The following is a 20310-nucleotide window of genomic DNA, read 5'->3' on the forward strand; positions in this document are numbered from 1 at the left end:
TCCTTGTGAGAGGAGGGAAACTTAAGGGCTCAGAGAGCAGCTAGTGGGTGACTTAAACTGGAAAGCCAACTGCAGCTTGGGTGAGGCCTTACTAGCAGGATGAGAGCTCTGATTTTACAAACTTTTAGAGTGTTTTAAAGTGGTCTACAACAATAGAAGAGAAACCTAGTGCTACTGTTGTCGTACTCCAGGAAAGAGGTGGCTGGTTATTAATTGATTCTGCTTTATCTTCCCTTCCTGGGACTTCTTTTCCCTCTTTCATTAAGCCACTTTAGAGTAGAAAAGTTACAATAAGCCCTGAGAAACTTTAATTTGGGGTAAGTTTTCAACTGGATATTTACTTAGGAGTTTAACTCAGCCTTTCCTGCTGCCAGTTAGAGGTTGGAAGAAGGGTGAACTAAGACAGAAATCCAAATCTCCTCACAGTTTTCATTCTCTCATTTTCTGATATCCATCAGTAGAAAGTATTTGGATTTTATATCATTAGGGTAATGTTTTCTTTTGTTTTCTGTTTTTCTTCAGGGAATTTTACTATCTGTGACTATGACATTCTTATCTAAGACTGCTAAGATGTCTTAGCACTCGATGTGCTTGTTACTCCTCCTTCTTCTGTAGCAGGTTTACCAGCAGATGACATCACTGTCATCTTCAGTGTTAAGTTTGTGCACAAACTTACTGATCGCTTCTCAGTAGGGAACAAACAAGAAGCCAGACAACCAAATCTTAGTCCTGTAAGGTTGTGCCACATGAGCCAGAGCTGATGGGAGCTGGTAACTACTGTAAAGGGATCTGGGTAGGATGTAAATGCATCATCAATCAAATGAGCCAGAGAACAACAAAACAGATTTAGATGGGGCTGGGAATCTGCTGAAAGAATTTTGTTTCAGTCTTTCTAGATCCATACTAGGCAGATAGCTAGCATGTTCTGCAACCCCACCTCTGTTCAGCTCTTGCAAATATACAGCTTTCTCAGTTCTCAAAGTGCTATTCAAGGATRCAGACTGTTTCCTTTTTTAACCTCTTCAGATGTTTATGCATTGTTTTTTCTTTTTCCTTCCATCAAAACAATGTTCCTGTGCCTAGAATACACATCTCATAAGTGTACTCTAATCCATTTTTTAATGTGGTTTTCAGTCTTCGAAGAATAGTGTCATCTTGGATCTTAATGAATATACAAATATATTCAAATATATGGAAAGTATGGACATTTCTAAGTATCTTTTGTTAATTTGRTCTACACATACACATTAGAAACTGTACGGCACCAAACCAGTCCTCTATTTGGATGGCATTCTGTTGTTGACTGGCATTCCCACACTACCCAAAGCCAACTGCCTCAGAAAAGATGCAAAAACTCAGTGCTGAATAAATAGTCAATCCCATACACCCTTTGATTTAATTCCAAAATCTGTTGAAATCAGCTGGCAATCAGGACTGTCACAAAAACTGGTAAAGCCCTAGCAGCTATATACATGGTTGCTTTGTGTTCAACCATGCTGTTGCTGCCATAGACTCTCTGTAATCCGTGATTTAGCTACATTATTAACACCAAGTGTAAACCTACGTCAAAATGAACCTGGCAGTCGTCTGTTTATTTATATTTCAGATAGAAGCAGCGAAGAGATAACATCCTAGGTTTTAGGTGAACTTCAACTATAACCTGAAATACTTTTCATATAGTCATTTGATTTTTGCTTTTTTCTTGCTGAGATGGTGAAATAATATGAGAATTTAATCTAGGAGGCAGAAGTAATTAGGCATTACATAGAGAATAGATATGACAGAAACAAACTTATTTCATGTTGGMCTGTCATTTATGGATAACAACTGAATTGCAACCAAGAATAAACAACTAACTTGCATTTGAACTGAAACAGAACAAATAAAAAGCTTTTCCACTCTGAGTGGTTAAATATTCTTTACTTATATTTATGTATTTTAACATATGGAACATTATTTATTCATTTGTGAACCTATAGAAGAATAGTATTTTGAACTGAAAAAAAAAMCCTCAAATTATTCTTTTTGTTCAGTCATATTCCTCTTTACTCTTTAATTGTTAAAAATTCTGAATTTTACTAAATGCTGAAAACATTATCTCACAGGTTGAAAGTGATTACTCTTACGAAAATCTGTCCAGACATCTCATAGAGGATTCTGAATGTCTTAAACTATATCTTGTGAATAAAACTGTGTAGAGAATTAAAACAGTACTTGACAACTGATCAAAATACTTACTTGAAAGTAGCAACCTTCTGAAGACTTTTGTAGACACTAWATTTTTCCCTTTCTGGAAATCTCAGATATTGAGATAGATGTAGATTTAGATAAGAGCATGAGCATATAGAAATGCATGTCAATTGGATTTAGATCTTTTAGCAAAGAAGTGGATTTTGATTTTTTTTTTTTTTTTTCAAAGTCTCATCTGGACAACTTGCTTGTCAACCTAGAAAAGCTTACTGAATGTTCACCAGGACGGATGATAGTCTCTGATCTGATACAAAGAAGGTCTTGAATGAAAGAAATCAGTGAGTACCATAAATATCTTTATCTGCATAGGTATTCTAAGGGTCATTTCTTTTATTTCACAATGATTTGCTTTGGTCTTCTAGGCGATTATCAATATACATGTGTTTTCTCTATTACTCTCATAGATGTTACCGTGAACTTTCACTTCTTTTTGTAGAGCTCCCAAGTGTCTCAAAATAAACCYTGTGCCCAAGCATGAGCCATCTCCTTGAGTTCTGAGTTACCCCACAATTATAAAAGCTTTGTGTAAATGAGGTTTATAGCAGTATCAGAAATGCTAACTGAATGCAGTGCCTGACTTACCAGTCATGTCTTCCTGGAGCAGAAACTGAAAAACTATGCACTTTCAATTAAAGTGTTGTGCTTTATGTAGTCAATTGTGCATTTATTGTATCTGAACTCATATATAGTTATTTGGTAATACAAAGATAAACACAAGAAAATTAGTAAGCTACTATTTTCATAAGCCTTCAAATATTCTCATAAAAGAATAGAAGGAAACAACTGGGCATAGAGCCAATTTTCTTACTACATTTTAATTAAGTTTACTGTAGCTCTTTCATCAGCACACCATGATATCAATGTGTTAGACCATTACTTTCACATAATCTGCTTTTCTGTGTGTGCGTTGGCTAGGAATTCATCCCTACTGACAATATAAATCCTTTGAAAACAATGATGAGATTTTGGATCCAATGACAATTATTTTAGGCCTAAATGATAAACAGTTTCCACATAAATTGAGCAGATTTTTCATTTAAAAGAACTTCTTAAATATGCTTTTTCATAGAACTTTCAGGTCACCCAGTCTTACATGAGTCTACATGGAAGTTTTCCTCATTCTCTCTGTAAATGGTCATGATAGACTGTTTTTTRACTCTTTTGAATATCTGAGAAAAAAAAAATGCAGCAGTGATACCTACAGGTACTGATTAATTATATATGGTATTAAAATAATAAAATAAAGAGATCATTCTAAACATCAAGTTTACAATTAACATTGCTTAATGCTTCCTGTAATGGATTCAAGCCAGAGATACCTTTTTCTTTTTTTCCCCTCTATCTCTCTTACTCTGTTACTTTCATGTACAAACGCGCACATATTAAAGGGAGAATTCAGGCGTAATCCTTGAATTCAGTGAATGTGATTGACTACAATTCTGGGTTATTGTGAACTTAATAACGTGTCTTGTTTGCCTTAAAGTTTCATTTATGGGAACTATTAGCTATTTACGGATCTCAGCTTTGTAAAAATGAAAAATAAGTAAGGTCTTAGACGTCACACTTGCTCACGAACTTTTGAATATGTGACCTCTGTCTCTATGACTCAGAAATCAAAAGACAATTAAAAACAGACCCAATGTAGTTTTTAATAAATGCTCAGGAGTCTCTAGGGTGTGACTTGTGATTGTTTAGTCTGAATATTGAGGATACTGCTATCAATTCATAAATATTTATTTTATTCTAGTTCCCAGAAAAAGGTCATGCATCACAGCACATCATGCGAGTCACTCTAAATACACAAAACAAAAGTCCATAAATGGATATATTAAGTCTCACGAACAATCAACTGATCATCTGTACCAACCTGTGAGTCTCTATTTGGCCTGAGCAATATAAATTATCATTCTCTGTCTTACATTTACTAGTTTACTCTGCAAATCTTTATTATTACTTCTTCTTTCTCCACTAGAGTCCTGGAAAGTAGCCTGTGTCCATGCAAAGCAATAGGCTTTGCATTTGCATCATGCAAAGCAGAGGTAGCACAGGAATCTGAACGCATCTGAGTTATAAGTGCATTCCAAATTTGTTCCTATTCAAAGAAGGGCCAAATATCAGTAAATTATCACCAAGAGCTTGGCTCTGGCACCTGGAATTTGTTAATGCCGTTGGAGATGGGTCACACTTGGGCTGGCTGGGACCAGACAGCGCAGGTGACCCAGGTGAATGCAGAGAAGCTGAGAATCAAGGTCAGGCCTCATTAGCAATCTAAGCAGCCAAGTTTGGGTTGTTTCTGCTGCTTCCTGACAGGCAGTTTTTCCTTGGGGAAGAGAACGTGGAACTGCATAAAGTATTCACTCTTATGTTATTTGTTACCATATTCTTGCTGCTTTAAAAACTATACAAACTGTTCTGATACTGTTTTGTAAATATTGCATTGCGGGCACATAAACAGATTTTCAGGTCTGCTTTTGTCTTTCTAATCTCTGCCCCTGCAGGGTGTCTTAGTAATGATGATTTGCTGTTTGGAGTTTAATTAAGAAAAAAGTTAAGCTTTAATTGCTGGTTTACTTGCAATTAAATGCAAATATGTTTAGTAGAACCTGCTTGAGTATTCAGAGCTGGATTGTATAATACTGACAATCCAATAAAAAACAATAAGAATTATTAAAAAGGCAGATTAATTCCTAACCAAGGCAGAGTAAACAAACTACATACCAGAATGTTTTGTACTGACTTGCAGAAGGTGAAGTGATGGTTGGTAATTAACTATAAATCCTATTCATAAAAGGCGACAAACAGTTGTCTATCCTAATCAGCTATGCTCTTCTCCACGTCAACAGATAGTTGTTCAGGTTGCCACATTTTATTTCATTTATTTATTTATTTTAGTATATGCTATGATTAAGGTGTGCTAGAACAGTTTTCTTTTTAGATTATTTTTCTCAAGCAATTTTTGGTTTATTTTCTATTGTTTCATTCCTTGTTGGACCTGCTTCTACACCCAGACCATGGATTTGAAACTGGATCGTGTTCTTTTTCTCTTCTTAAGGTATGAATTCTAGCATAAAACCTTACTTGTTACATGCAAACTATTTTCCTGTGATGCATGTGATTCTATGATATCATCGAAGGAGGTGTGATTTATAGAAAAAGAGTGTAGTAAGTGGTGAGGTGAAGTGATAAGTGGAAGGGGAGGTGATATGTTGGAAGGAGGCCAGGTAAGTGGCAGGGAGGGAGCTGATACGAGGTGAGGATGATCATAAGGTGCAGGGTGGGTCATGAAGTGACCCCTTTCCACTTGTCATCCCATCATTCGGACACATCCATCCTTTTCCAGCATTTCGCACCTCCCTTGCTGCTTATCTTCCTTTCAGGCTCCAGGGTTTTCTGGCTCAGTGAGTTAGTTGGTGGATTATCAGTGATTACATAGGGGACTTTGGAAGGAAGCCTTTGTGTTAATCTTTATGTAAGCACATGAAATACTATGACTGTGTTGATGACCAATAAAAATAAGAGACCTTAATACTTGCCATGACACATTGCATACAAATGCTGTGGAGAAAGAGCAAAGCAATGCTCCCTTCTTGCTACCATAATTTTGGAAGGTTTTCTGAAATATCTGGAGGATGTTCTGGTCTTGAGGACCCAAATGAAATAAGCTCATGTGCTTAAAAGTCCAAATCTAGTTGAATTTGTCACCTAAATGGTATAGGAAGCATTGTTATTTTAAACTTCCTGGTGGTTTATCAGTGAAAGTAGTTCAGAGATGCCCAGTTTCTACGCTAGTTGTCCTGTTGTAAGCTCATGAATTTTTGGAAAGATTAAAGGACATGTGACTTATGTATCCTGACATATGTAGAAATATCTTTCTCCTCTGGGTATGTTTCTCATTTTGCTTATTTAATTGTGGATCATTTAAGCAGAATTTTAGATAAAAGAATTTTGCTTTGATGTGAGCCTTTGCTTAAGCATAAAGAAAGGTGTCGTTATGTGAATGGGGGATTCCATGTTCTTGCTTTGGAAACAGTCAATTACCAATTATTTTTGAATAAACCAGAATGTTTTGCCCCTAGCCTGTGACTCAGAAGTCACAACTGGTACAGACTAAACTATAGTGTCAGGATGAGTTTCATTTGTTATTTACTCTAAGTGAATTAGATTAACCAGAGGCCTTCTGTAAGACCCCAGGGCCAGATTTTGACTATGGATTTAATATTATTAGGAAAAAAAAATAAAAAGCTGATTCTAAACAGAACTGGTTAACTGAAGGACACTTCGGTTTCTTTTTCATCTCTTGGAGACAAATCACTACTAATACTGGACAGGCCAATGAATTTCTGGCTATTCCAGCTGACAGACTCAGGATCAGACTGTATAACCTTGCAGCCTGCATGGTAACAGAGARCTCTGAGAAGAGCTGATTATAGAAATTAATTCTATATTGAGTGACCCTGATTAAATTCGGTCTATGTCTAACAAAAACATAAACCAAAGAGGTTACAAATTGTGTTTTTAATTATTTCAAAAGGGCAAGCTTTAGTAATCTAAGGAAACTTGTCAGCAAAATTCAGGCGTGCTGAAGAACTCAAGCTCTTTGATGTAGATGAAATTTGAGTATTTCATTATTAATTAAAAATATATAACTATCCATAATTGTCCTTACCATTTCTTGCAGGAAGTGTTCTAAACTTACTGCATGGACAGATACCTAAGAGAAGAATATTAAGAACATGCAGAGAGTCTACACAGAACGGAGACAGGTTTTGATCAGCAAAGAACTCTTCAGAAGTCAGAAAGTGATAAGGTAAGATCTAGCAAAAAAAAATGTTACCTTATATTTTGTAAAATTAAAACATATAATGAGGAATTTGTTTTTAATTTAATGGAGGCCAAAACCACAGCAAAAATATCATGTTTAGTTCCCATGAAAAATCAATATATTGTTTGTTTTTCTGTGAAGATAGTGTTGAACTGCAAAAGATAAAGAATAGTTGCATAATGGGGAACAGTCATTATGAGCCCTGAATAAAATGCTGCACTGGGCCAAAAATTAAACTTATTTTTTAAAAACTACAAGATTTAGTGCACGAAATGACTTGCACTGTTTTAGGATTTTGTACTAGGTGTGTTGCTTTGGAAACAGGTATCTATTTGACTTTAGTACTGTGATCTTCAACACCGATCTGTGTGCATTTGGTATGATTTACTTCTCAAAATACGGTCATCTACATAGTTACCTTGTAATCTAGGGATCATGGGCTTTGCTAGGAGTGCTACTTCCTCRGAGTTCTTGCACTGTCTTCTTGCTTCTGAAGAAGGCCTTTCTCCGCRGCTGTGTGACGTTTTGGCTGTAAGAGGCAGGGAAAGACCACCTAGGCCGATTGCCATCGCGTTTATCCTCTATATTGCCTTTTTATTTCTGTGTGCTCCAGTGTGCATCCGCCACTTACCTTGACTCCTCGAGTTCATGGGTTGGATTTAACCTTTTCTCATACCTCACTCTGGAAACTAGGAACAGAATATTACAATAATAATTTTATATACATTCACAGCCATCTTAAACCTTTTTTTGTTTGTTTTGTTTGTTTGTATCTTGCATAGGTGAGAAACTTTTCTTGTGCCATAAAAATGAACTAGCAATTGATTTTTGAAACAAACAAAGCCCGTTCACCACTCAAACCAGAAAATGTGTGGTAGAAAGAGTTTTCTTTCCAGAGGGTTTTTTTTATCAGTGAGGTTTCAYGGAGGGCAGGAAATATCTTTAAAGAAAAATGAAAATAAACTGTCAGTTGCTGTAGATGCATTTAAAAGCCTTATTTCCTCTCTTAGTGTGGGACTGCATGCTGATATGTGCTATACCTACCAGACTCAATGTCCCATTTTAGTCCTAACATGCACTCTCACTTGTATGCAATTCCTACACAGCTAATTTAAACAGATTGCTTTTATTGCAGTCTGTATAAATTTTGGCAATTTCCTGCAAGAGACATGGCACYGCGAGCTCAGTGATAGCCCATAATAAGCCTGTATCTTTGCTGTGAAGATAATTGTGAACATCATTAAATGAATGCTAAGCCAGGGGCGAATGGGTCTCCTTCCAGGAAAGCTTTCCGTTTATTCCGTGATGTCAAACACAACAAACACACTGTAATCAGCCTGAGCTTCTTAGGATTTCTGTATTTGGAAATTTCTCCTACAGTAAAAATCCAGTACTTTGAGATAGGAGCCAGCATTGCAACCTCTACCTTGTGGTAGCACAGAAGTTGTCTTAGGCTCAAGTTTGTTTGCTATTTCTTTCAAAAATCTCTATATCTGGATACATCATAATAAAAGGCTAGGTATTGTTTTGTCATTATATAACATATATGTATCATATATATCATTATATAACATTTCAATGATAATTGAAATGTGAGAATTTGGAGACAGTGCTAGATGGCTGTAATTTAGAGAAAACATTTTATCTACTTAGAGTTCTGTTAAAACAGCATAAAGGATACATATAAGAAATAATAATAATTAATAAGTAAAAAATAGTTAAAATATTTTAAAATATAAAAAATATAAAAAAGTAAAAAAAAGTGAAATGGGAATAATACGAGATAATAATATTGATAAATCCATTTTTTGTAAATCTTTTTACCRTTAAAATGATTTTGTGAAGAGATAACAATAAGGTTGTTGAAATGACCAGCTGATAAGTTTGCTCCTACCTTGTTCATCTGATGCAGTATATATGGTAGTATTTGAAAAAGAGACTGCATTTTATTCATATCACATCCTATTATTTTGTCAGCATCTTTGACGAATGCTCAGAGCTCTTCTGAGGCCCCTGGAAGCATCAGTTTGCCCTGGTAAAGTGGTGRTTCCTAGATGTGTCTCCTATAGATGTTGCAGGAGGCAAGGCTTCAGAGAGCAGGAACTTGTTGGGAACTTGTCAGCCAGACGTTTGTGCAGTGCAGGACTGCACTCCCTGCCCCACACTTATAGTCACTCCTGAGCATTGTGTGTGCAGCTAATTGCCTCACTGAAAAACATAAAAGAACAATATTTTTCATTTATCTTACTCTATAAAATTAGATTTTGAAGTTTAAAATAATTGTATTAGAAAGGAAAAATAAATGTACAGTGTTGGATTTATCTAGCTGAATGCAGAAAKCAGTAAATAAATTCTCATTTGGAAAAGTATAAAATGAAAATAGTTGTAACTGAAGGTCACCTTCTGGCTGGACACCACATGACTCCTAAAAGCTGGTGAAAGAGGAGGCTAGGAGGAGTCACTTTGTATGTCCTAATCCCAGATGAAGGGTTGTTGCAGGCAGTTGGGCTGCCCTGTGTTGCAGTGGCCTCATTTGGAAAATCGAATCGCTCAAGTGTAAATATAGTTGCCTCCATCTGCCTGGCCATCTCCTGAACCTTTAGTAAAAAAGCTAGGGCMCTTGTCTGCAATCTGCTCAGCTGTTTGGTTTGCCTGGTTTAAAAAAGAAAGAAAAAAAAATAAAGGCTACGTGACCCTGACAAGGCTGGGACAGACACTGAGCAGGCAGTTCTGGGGAAAAGATGGTGAGAAGCTGGCGCCAAAGTCGGGTAGCTGACATGGTGGGACAGTGTCAGCACCAAACCTAGAGCGGCCGAATCGCAAAGATGCGGCTCGTTAACGCGGCAAGAGGGCTACAGTAATGTATGGAAGAGTTTTATGACTAGAGGAGGTTCAGAGTGGCAAAATGACTGTGCCTGGCTGTGTACATTTGCTAGACTGGCTTCCCATCCCTCTCCCTTGTGGAGGGACAGAGACACTGTTAGAATCCTACTGCAATATGTCAGAAAAAGAGGAAGAGAAAAGGCTTTGTACCTTGTGGTGGTGGTTGTGGTTAATCAGATAAACTGTCCTTAAAATTAAGTCAGCTATGACATCTTTATCATAATTCTATGTCCAGCATTCATAAGTGTCCAGGATTTTGGGGAGTGTTTGTCTTAGCCTGCTTTCAGAAATAGGACAGATTTGTGAAAACATTGAGAGAGTTATTGCTGCTTGCCCTGGACTGCTCAGTGAAGCATTTCTGCCCCTCTCTCCTGCATACCTTTTAGAATGGTAATTCCACTTAATCTGTTTAGGTTGGGAAGGAAGAAGGACAGAAAGAAATGAGTGTCTTGTGCAGCACAAAAGGCGGGAATAGAAAAATGCAGCAGCATGGATACATCTGAGTGCTTTAAAAGGAGTAAGGGAAACAGTTGAGAGATATAATGCCCTCCAAAAGTACAAAAATAGTAGGGAGATCTTTAAGACACTTCTTACTTCCTCCGAGTGCTCCCGAAAGCTTCCGTAAACTCAGTAGGATTCATCACATCCTCCTGCTGCCAAAGCAAAAGGCTCCCATCAGTTTATGTAATAACATTATAATATTGTGCCTATTAAAAATAGAATGTTATCACAAACATCTCTTGAAAATCAGTCTGCATATCCTGCATCATTTTCATGATGTAACTCTTTTTAATATTCAGATTATTTCCTRAAAGAGGGTTGTTCCACACCAAAAAAAGAATTTAACTTGTATGACCAAAGAAAAAACTTTCCTAGAAATAGTAGCCCATAATCTAAAACTTTTCTGGTAAAATGTTCTTAATTCAACCTTGTTTGATATAAAGATGAGATTTCTCGGGCAATTAACCACTGCTGATGAACAGCAAAGGAATTCCTTGAGCCAACTTGTGCATAACATGTTGGCATTTAGCTCAGTGCCGCCCGAAGGCGTCTCAGCGAGAAGACGGTGCCATCTGGGAATGGACATCTCCCAAGGGAACTCCATGGTCTCCCAGATCATCTCAAGCAGATAGGAAGATTGTGAGCATCATGTAGCCCATCCACTTGAGCACGTTGAGACACTGCACTACTTATTTCTAAACCACTGATCGGTGAGGAGTGTGAGCCTTACCTACCTGCTACCTGATTAAGGCTCACCAAGTGCAGGATCAGGGACAGCTTTCTAATTCTTCTCTCATTGCTATGGGGGACACGATTGAGGGCTAAACTAGGTCACCATTGTCCTTTCCTCTCCCTGCTTTCCCTTTCACCTTGCTCACTGGAAAAGAGCAGGAGTTTTCCATGTTGCCCAGACTTTAGAAGGTGCTGTCTCCTCCCAAGACTGTGTCAGCCTCTGACCTGGCTAAAAGCCAGTTTATAATTTGAATTAAGTACTCAGTTACAAAAACACTTCAAAATTATGAGGGAAAAAGCACACTAAGAAACATTTGATCTGATCAGGTCAAGGTTAAAAGGTATATTTAAAAATAAAATGTTCTTCTTTTATGTAATTCAAGGGAAATGATGCATTAGAGAAATTGAAATAGAATTCAGAAGTATTTTGTGCCTCTTTCTCCCATAAATTGGCTAACTATAGGCCAAGTTTTTGTACCCACGATGAAGTAGCCAAAAGCTCAGAAGAGTGTGATTAAAATGTTAAAAGGAAATGACCTGCCATTGATATTCCAAAGTGTGCTCCGTCTCAGATATCTTACTACAGTATCTGCTTCCAAAATGAGAAATGAGGGAAAATAGAGGGGAAGAGAGAAAAAAGCCTAAACAACTATAAACAGTGGAATTGAGTTTTAGGGAAGAGACGCCACTGTGGAAGTTAAGAGGATAAGTCTAACAAATTTCTCAGGAGAGAGTAGGAAGACTATTAAGAAGTCCTAACATGGCCTGAGCAGTAAGATGAATTGTTAAAATCGTTTATGAATATTTTATAATTCTGAGGAGAGTAAAGATTGAGTGAAGACTTTTTGTTTTGTAATGGTGATCCAAACCCAGCAACCTTTCCTTTCCAAAGATTGACTTGAGCTAGTTATTACTGGACTGACATCAATATTATGTTGAGAAATAAATTCTATTGCTGAATCCAGGAGTAATAACTTCTCTAGAGCTATCATAGACATAGCATGAACTTGCTGTCTAGCTAGTATATAAGACTATCTTACCTATTAAAAAAAAAATGTTATTTACACTATCAGAAGTGGATTGAACTTGGTACCTATTTTTTTACCTGAAAAATCCTGACACTGATACTGCTTTTGTTTTTCATGTGGGCACAGAATTAAGTTTTCTATCAGTATTATAAACAGTGATTTCTTGACTGTCCCAGAGATCGAGATGTCATTTTGTTAGGGTTAGTTAATAGACTTCTGATGTTTCAAGTTCATCAGCTACAAATAAAATACAACTATTTTCCAATTTTGACTCCGATTTTTTGACACTCAAAAGATATTTGAGCATTTCTAGCWTTTCCAAAGTTTCATCTTATACCTTAATATTTTATCAAATTTTTATCACATCATTCCTTAGACTTCTCATTAGGAAAGCAAACAAACCAGATTCAGTTTCCATTTTTTAATGAGTTTCCATAATATGTTCTAGTTTGCCCTCACTGAATATAGATTCATAGCTTTTTAATTWGGAATCTATATTTCAAAGCCACCCTTTAAATGTTGCTAAAGGTATGCTGCCCACAGGAGCTTCTTAAATTCATTTTTCTAACCTAAAATTCTTTCATATGGGTTTTCAGTGAAATGAAAAAGGCAGCGCAGTTCAGTCATCCCTCCTCTGTGTTTATCCCATGAGACTGTAATATCTTTTCAAAGAAAGAGTGAAATCATATGCTAATATCATATTAACTTTGTAACTTATTCAGTTTGCTTGATTCTTTTTGATTAGTAAGAGTGTTGTTAGAAATGGGGCAGGGGGCAAAAACCATGTCTGTGTGCTGTGGCAGAAAAAGTCAGATTTCAAGGCAGAGATAGCAGTCATTTATGGTATTTGCATTTGTTATTTCCCCTCCRGACACTGTGTGTAATGGATAGGAGGTATTGAAATCAATAACCATCTGATGACTGACTTTTGAAAAGCAGTGAAGATATATACAATATATAAAGGTTAAAATGCAAGTTTAAAACTGAGATGTGAGAATTTTTGGACGGGAGAATTCATGGCTTCCATAATTAGKTGGAAGTTGTGCACACCCAAATATGAAATTTTCACTCCTTTCTCAGAGCGTGTGGCTCAGTATAAAACAATTCCTATATGAGATGTAAAAGCAAAATTTTAAGTAGCTCAGAATAAAAATAAACAAATCAAAATCTTTATTTTTTAAATCTAATTAGAAAGCAAGATTTAAAACTGAAATTCCAGGAAACATAATAAGCTTTAGTCCTCTACAAAGGATTTTTCTTTTCTGCCTTTCCTTTCTCCCTCTTAACACACTGASGCAATTTGTAATGTTGTTAATGGATTATGGTTTAAGGAGATACACACACAAGTAGAGTGCGTCCGTGAGCTATTGAAGCCCACCAGCGGATATGATCTGGCAGTTTCAAAAGTCCTGAGAACTGCTGTACTTTTTTTCATAGAAGCTGCCAGACTACATCATTGTTAGGGCTTTTTTGCATGTAATATATATTTTATATAAGTATATRTTTATTTTTAAATTTTAAAATATCTGTCTACTTATATGTTTATTTTCTTCTCTTAATTGTAATTTAAGTGGTCAGCAACAGCTGTGTCAAACATCTTATTTCGCTGCAATTTTAAGAGGTATAAGTGAAAATGACCAATCCAGCAATCAGATTTATGCCTATATTATTTTGTATTATTTTGGTAAAATCATGCCCTTTGCTATGAATCAGGCACAATATATCCCATAAAGATTAAATATGTACCAAAGCAGAGAATTACTGATAACTRCCACTAGTGTGCGAACAGTCTCTGAGTGTATCCTTCAGTACTGGACAATCCCCAAACAGCCTATGTTTTCTAAATAAATTATGCATTAAAATTGCCATGTTTAGCATGGGTAGGAGCAAATTACAGCATCTTATATTTCCCTTGACTCTGCATCTGCTTTGCTAATGGGAATCAATATGGGCAGATTGGTTGAGAACTCCAGCAATATCTGTCTCTGTCTTCATTACAGGTGTTGGGAATGGTGAAGCAAAGCATAGCCGTATAGAGAGCATTGACATTTTATCCCAATTATTTTGGATGCTTCAGCTTTACATATGCATGTCTCATCTCTATTTATTTAGGTCATTTATACAGATTTTCCTGCAGCAAACTGGCTAGTCCTGCCTTTGCATGCACTAGCAATCAGATTCTGCACCAGTCTGGCTTGAGTCATGTGCTGTGGCCCCAAAGAGCTGGGATAATTCTCTCCCCCAGCACTATAAATTGTTTTTCTGCTGCAGAAGCTTCTGGTTCAGTATTTGTCACTGCTGATCAGCATAGAAATGTGCCTCCAAATCTATCCAGCTCTCATATTCTTTGTACATGTGGAGATAAAGCAGTAATTATCATCCTGACATCCRGTATGCATGCTTCTCTTGCAGCTCTGTAATGTGATAGGTCAAAAAAGCACAAAATAGTTTCTACATCTTTTTCTGATATAATATTTTACATTAACAATAGTATTACAGGGAAATAGGAAAGCTACTTCTCCAAGGAAATTTTTGTTTTTCTTCAGTTCAGCAATATTTAGGAGTTGCAGGTATATATTTTATATTTTATACAAATTATATTTTATTTTCACTGTTTTTTTCTTCCTTTTAGAAAAGTCTCAACATTTTTTACTCAGATATGTGACTTTTATATCCCCTGCATCTGTTATATCACATCAGGTTACCATGGCAATGCTACAAAAATATTCAGAATCACAAGATTTTTGTGAATCATTCTAGCCAGGTTTCTGAAATTAAAGATAAATAACACAAAAGTTACCCCAGAGCCTGCTGTTTTGCTAGGCTTTCTCCTCCAAATTCTCAAATTGAATCTAATGGTGATGGTCTCCAATTACAGATGTGTATGTATGCATATATATATATAGAGAGAGAGAGAGAGAGAGAGAGAGAGAGAGATCTGCATACATGCACAGTGTGTTGTATTGGCAATGTCAAAGGCCTGGTTTTGCATTGGAGGTTTGCTTTCCTTCCCAAGTCAGCCCCCACCATTAAAAGCAGCATATGTATCCTCAGGCACAGTTCAGCTTCTCTGCAAAAGATAAGCTCAGGATTAGGACAGATAAATTGTCCCTGCGGCGTTCCCTCTTTTCAGGCAGGGTCAACTGTGCTGATCTTCACAGATGCTTGTGCAACCTGTGCAGCCTCCTGATAGAGGATCAACCTTTCCAGATGATCCCAAAGAGAGATCCTTAGAGATCTCCATTACTGGTAAAAAGACCTTTTTCCTAATGTCTTACCTGATTTTTTTCTCCAAGAAATTTAAGGCCATTGTTTCTTGTCCTGTAACCACCAAGCATGGAGGAGGGATTGCTCCCTCGCTCTCTCCAGCATCTTAGCACACATTCTTAGCATAGCTCTTAGTCATCTATGCAATTTCCTATACAAGAAATCTTGCACTTTGAGGACTATTTCTAGGTCTTGAATTATTCTCCCTCTTCTTTTCTCCAACTGGGTTCAACCAACATTTAGTGCCTAAAATCAGTGGGATTTTTCTAGTACGAGTACACAAGAAGGATGCTAACTTTATGTCTCTTACAGGATCTGCTTCCCATTTCTGTAGCACATTTCCCTGACTGCTTTTCCCCAATAGCACAACGTGAACTTATGCTCAGTTTAGGATCCACAATAGTCCCTAGGTCATCTTTTGCAGAATTTTCTAATGTAGCTGAATTTTTCTGCTTAGGTGTGACAAATTCATCTGCCCTTTCGTATAACAYCCCCTTTTTTGTTCAGTCTGAATCTCCTGTTTGAGAGATCGATTTGAGTTCTGAGCAGACCCTTCTAACTACTTGCAGTATTTACTAGTTTGGAAATTTAATAGGCATAATCTTCATTTCATCTGCCAGGAAAATATGAAATTATTGAGTGAGAACATATGCTTGTGGAACCCTATTCAATATGTCCTTCTGTTTTGTTAATGCTTCTTAGCTGTTCCTTTTGAAATTGGAAGAAAAAGCTCCAACGTACCAAAATGATGGAGAATTCCCACACGCACCAAACAAGCTCATGTCTCTTCAAGACTGCTGGGCTAAATTCGTATTGAAATGAGACTCAGGATGTTTGCATTGCAGAAACACACAAAATCACAGAATGGTTGAGGTTGGAAGGGACCTTTAGAGATCATCTCGTCCAGCCCACCTGCTCAAGCAGGAACACCCAGAGCACACATGCTCTAGGTGGGTTTTAAAGACCTTCAGAGAAAGAGACTCCACAACCTCCCTAGGCAGCCTGTTCCAGGGCTCTGTCACCCTCCCAGTGAAGAAATTCTTCCTCACATGGTGATGGAACTTCCTATGTTTGAATTTATACCCATTTATACCCATTGCCCCTTGTCCTATCACTGGTCACCACCGAGAAGAGTTTGACACCATCCTCCCTACGTTCTCTCGTCAGGTACTTATTGATCAGATCTTCTCTCAGTCTTCTCTTCTCTTGCCCACCCAGATAGGTCTCCTGCCTTCCTTGCTCAACTTCTTTCTTGCAGGAATGCATCAAGCCTGAGCTTGGAGAAAGTGGTATTTGAATGTTAGTCAACTCTCCTGGACTCCCTTTCCTTCTAGGACCCTGGCCCAGGGGATTCCTACTTGAAGAGGTCAAAGTTGGCTCTCCTCAAGTCCAGGGTTGYAATTTTACTTCTTACCCAGCTTCCTCCATGCAGGTTTGTGAATTCCAACATCTCATGGTTACTGCAGCCAAGACTGCCCCCAACCCTCCAGTTAGTTAACATTTCCAGTTAGACCATCTCTGTTCATTAGGATTAGGTCTACTAGCGTCCCTGTCCTTATTCGCCTTACATCCAAATGTCAACTTTTTTTTTCGTACCTGCATCCCTCATTCCAAAAATAGGACTGTCACTAAGTGTCTCAGGAAAACAGTGAAACAAAAATTATTGTCATTTCTGCTAATAGGGAATAATAACTAGGTATGGTTGTACTGACTTGGGAAAGAAGCTAAATTAGGAGGAGGAAGAGGCTGGGGCAAGTTTTGGATACACAGGAATTGTTTGTGCAACTTTTTTCTTTTTCTTTTTGTTACTGTAAGAGTGACCATGTGTGCAGCTCATCCTTCTCAGGATGCATCTCAGGTTAGAAGATGTGCTTTGGAAGACATGCTTTGAAASGTGCAAGGTTTTTGCACTTGGAGATCCAGRCATCTTAATTTGTCATTTATTGACCCTCTTTATCCATTACTGTTCCATCATGGATTTCTTTAATTTCTAAAKKGTTTTYCAGTCCTACTATATGTCTTTGGAGAAAACTGCTTATCTGCTTGTTCTGGAAAGTGTTAGTCCATCTGTGACAGGATTTTGCTGAGAGAATGCAGTAAGACTTGTCTTAGCCCTCAAGGAGAATTTAATCTCTTCCAGGTTTTGATCCCCATCTCTCTCTATGTGTCCATTGAGTTAGTCAAGTTGGGCCAAGTCTTTTTGCTTCACAATGACATTGACCTGTATGACGAGGAAGCAGATTTGCCCATACAGTGTCGAGCCTTAAATATTACTGAAGATCTCGGACAAAATTTAAGAAATTTTAGTTTAAAACTACGGAGCCTTCTAATGGTTGACTGCARGTAGAGCTTCGATGCTTCCTTTTTGTGAGGGACTCTTGTTGTGGAGATTCTCCAAAGTGAAGGAGTTTTCAGTGATTCTGAAGCCAGGTGTGAAGATCTTCCTGTTCCCACTGCAGATATCTCGTGTGCTGCTCTGAATTTGAGACTGTAGAGGGAACATTTGCTCTTTCACTTCTGCAGGGAGTTTCTGCCACACAATCTTTTACAGGCTCACAAATCCAGCTTAGTTAGTAATTAAACTCAGTGGGTCCACAAGAAATTACCATAGAGTCTTTCTGTGTGATATGGAAGATTACAATCATGTGTTTTCTGGAGTAGACCCTAGCTGCCGTCTGTGTTTGGGGCTTTGTGAATCTGTGTTTTTGACTCAGGTCTGTTGTTGCTTGAACGTTGCTGAGTTCTTTTCACTAGATAGTTCTAAGGGTTTTATTGGTTTTGKTTTTTTTTAAGCTGACAAGCARTTGCCAAAGAGATGTTTATGCTCTGTGACTGAAAACGTGAACAATGCTGTGATTTACCATATTTCACTCTTCCAATCTCCTGCAAAGTGCAGCTTAAGAGCGTGAACATTATGAGAAGTCCATAAAAATGATTGATCACTTTGAAAATGTATTTTTGTTTTCTTGTGATCATAAACATTTCAGAGTGGGRTTTGTCAGAAACTGAAGTCAACAGTGAAGTTTTTTCCTGTTGCTTTTTGAATTGTTTTCATTTTGCTCATTGTTTGATTCATCTTTTTCTAACTAACCGAGGAATTCCTCATGAGTAAAATGAGAGGTAATATTTTATTTTCCTCTGTTTGCAGTCAGACATCTGGAAACCCATAAGGAGTTGGATTTAGACGCTGAGGACTTTGCAGACTTTCAGCACTTCACTCTTCCTCCCAACATTGAGCGACCAGCCACTTGCAAGCAGAGGACAGTAAGACCTTTAAGGAGGTGCCAGAGYGCCAGGGCTCACTTTCAAGGCCATACAAGGCAGAAGTCTCTTGGTCGTCGTGACAGTAACCAATCTCAAGTGGCATTCAGCAGCACCATTGTGAGTACAAGCAGACGGAGCTGATGCATTTGAAGCAGTTCTCCTGTGTATTACATTTTGTGATGGGAAGCCCATAGACACACAAGGGAAGGCAAGAGATGAAGCAGGTCTGAAGGAGAAGTAGCTGAGTTGGAAGGAGGAAATTCCAACCCTGGTGGAGCTGGGAGAGAGAGATAGAGCACTGGGGTCCTTGTATGGACCGTGCAGCCAGCAGATAGGAAGGGGGCTAGGGAGGSCTTGAGCATCAGGCTCCTCCTATCAAAGGCTGCAGCAAAAGTGTGGGAAGCAGTTCTGGGAGCTTGGTAGTGTGTCAGAAGATAGGTTGCATTTCATTAGAAACAGAAAAAAAGTGACGCTTTTTACATAGGTRATATGAAAGAGGTTAAGATGGCATATCAGAGCAAGTTCTCAAACCTTGTCTGGTGCTTAATAACCTTTTTCYCCTTCCATAGTTCTATAGCCTCTGCCTTACTYCAAATACTGACYAGGAAGTAAATGCTGTCTTCATTGCACTTCCAATAAAATCTTAGTCTTATCTAAATTTTAGACCAGAAACTTCCAAAATCTGATAAAACCTAATTAAATTTTCAAGGATGGGAAGGGGGGAGTCATTCATCTTGGTAAAGCTTTAGACTTGCTGACTTTTTTGGAGGATGCCGTTCCAAATAAGTTTGTGAATTTCTTGCCCTCACTTAGTTTTCTTGATAGGCGGAAGTAGTACTCATACGAGATAGTACTCATGGGCTARGAGGTTTTTGCCAGCAGCTATCCTGTTGTATTCCAGCCCACATGTGATATTAAGAATCTCTCCGTATCCATTTGCTTTATGGTCATGAGAGGTCCATGATGGTAAATGAGTTCCTTACCAGAAATATTTCCCCAACTATATGTTTTTTTCTTTTTTCTTTTTTATCGTTCCAGGCCTTCTAAGTTTTTAATACTACATTAACCAATGTGTTATTTTTTTCCCACAGTAGAAACAGTATCTAGGGAGCTGGTATCAAACACGTGCTTTGTAGAGGAAGATTAAGTTGTTGTCATGGAAATAACCTGTGCTAGATGCCAATAGATGTCACTTTATCTAGATAAATCATTTAACCTCTGTGACAAATATGAAAATGCAGTAGAAATTCAGACAACTCGATATTGCCCAAAGCCTGTGCTGTATGGTGATATCTTCCAAATGATGCATAGCAGTGTCTGTCTTAAACCAGCCAACCCAATTCCCTGGTGATAAAACAGGGGTAATGAGACTTTGTGTCTCGTTTTATATTTCTATGTATTGTATATTTCCATGTCCCATTTTGTATACCTATGTGGRTAAGGATTGCMMTTWTTTGGAACCTGTGTGTYGTGTTTGATGTGTTTGTACATGGCTAACAACACCCGCAGCATCCTGAGTGCTCTAGGTCTACGGAGAGTATTGTGGGCTCAAGTACATTTCAA

The 20310-nt window shown here is 37.7% G+C and overlaps 1 long non-coding RNA gene across 1 annotated transcript; it reads left to right on the forward strand.

Annotated features, from left to right (window-relative positions):
- Positions 1-6943: 6943 nt before the first annotated feature.
- Positions 6944-18896, forward strand: LOC112954452. The gene is made up of 2 exons (XR_003250710.1): positions 6944-7057; positions 18632-18896. It is a non-coding gene; the product is annotated as an uncharacterized LOC112954452 (long non-coding RNA).
- The last annotated feature ends 1414 nt before the right edge of the window (positions 18897-20310 follow it).

Source organism: Nothoprocta perdicaria, unplaced genomic scaffold, assembly GCF_003342845.1.
Source record: "Nothoprocta perdicaria isolate Ctin4 unplaced genomic scaffold, notPer1 scaffold_5, whole genome shotgun sequence".
Taxonomy (NCBI): Eukaryota; Metazoa; Chordata; class Aves; order Tinamiformes; family Tinamidae; genus Nothoprocta; species Nothoprocta perdicaria.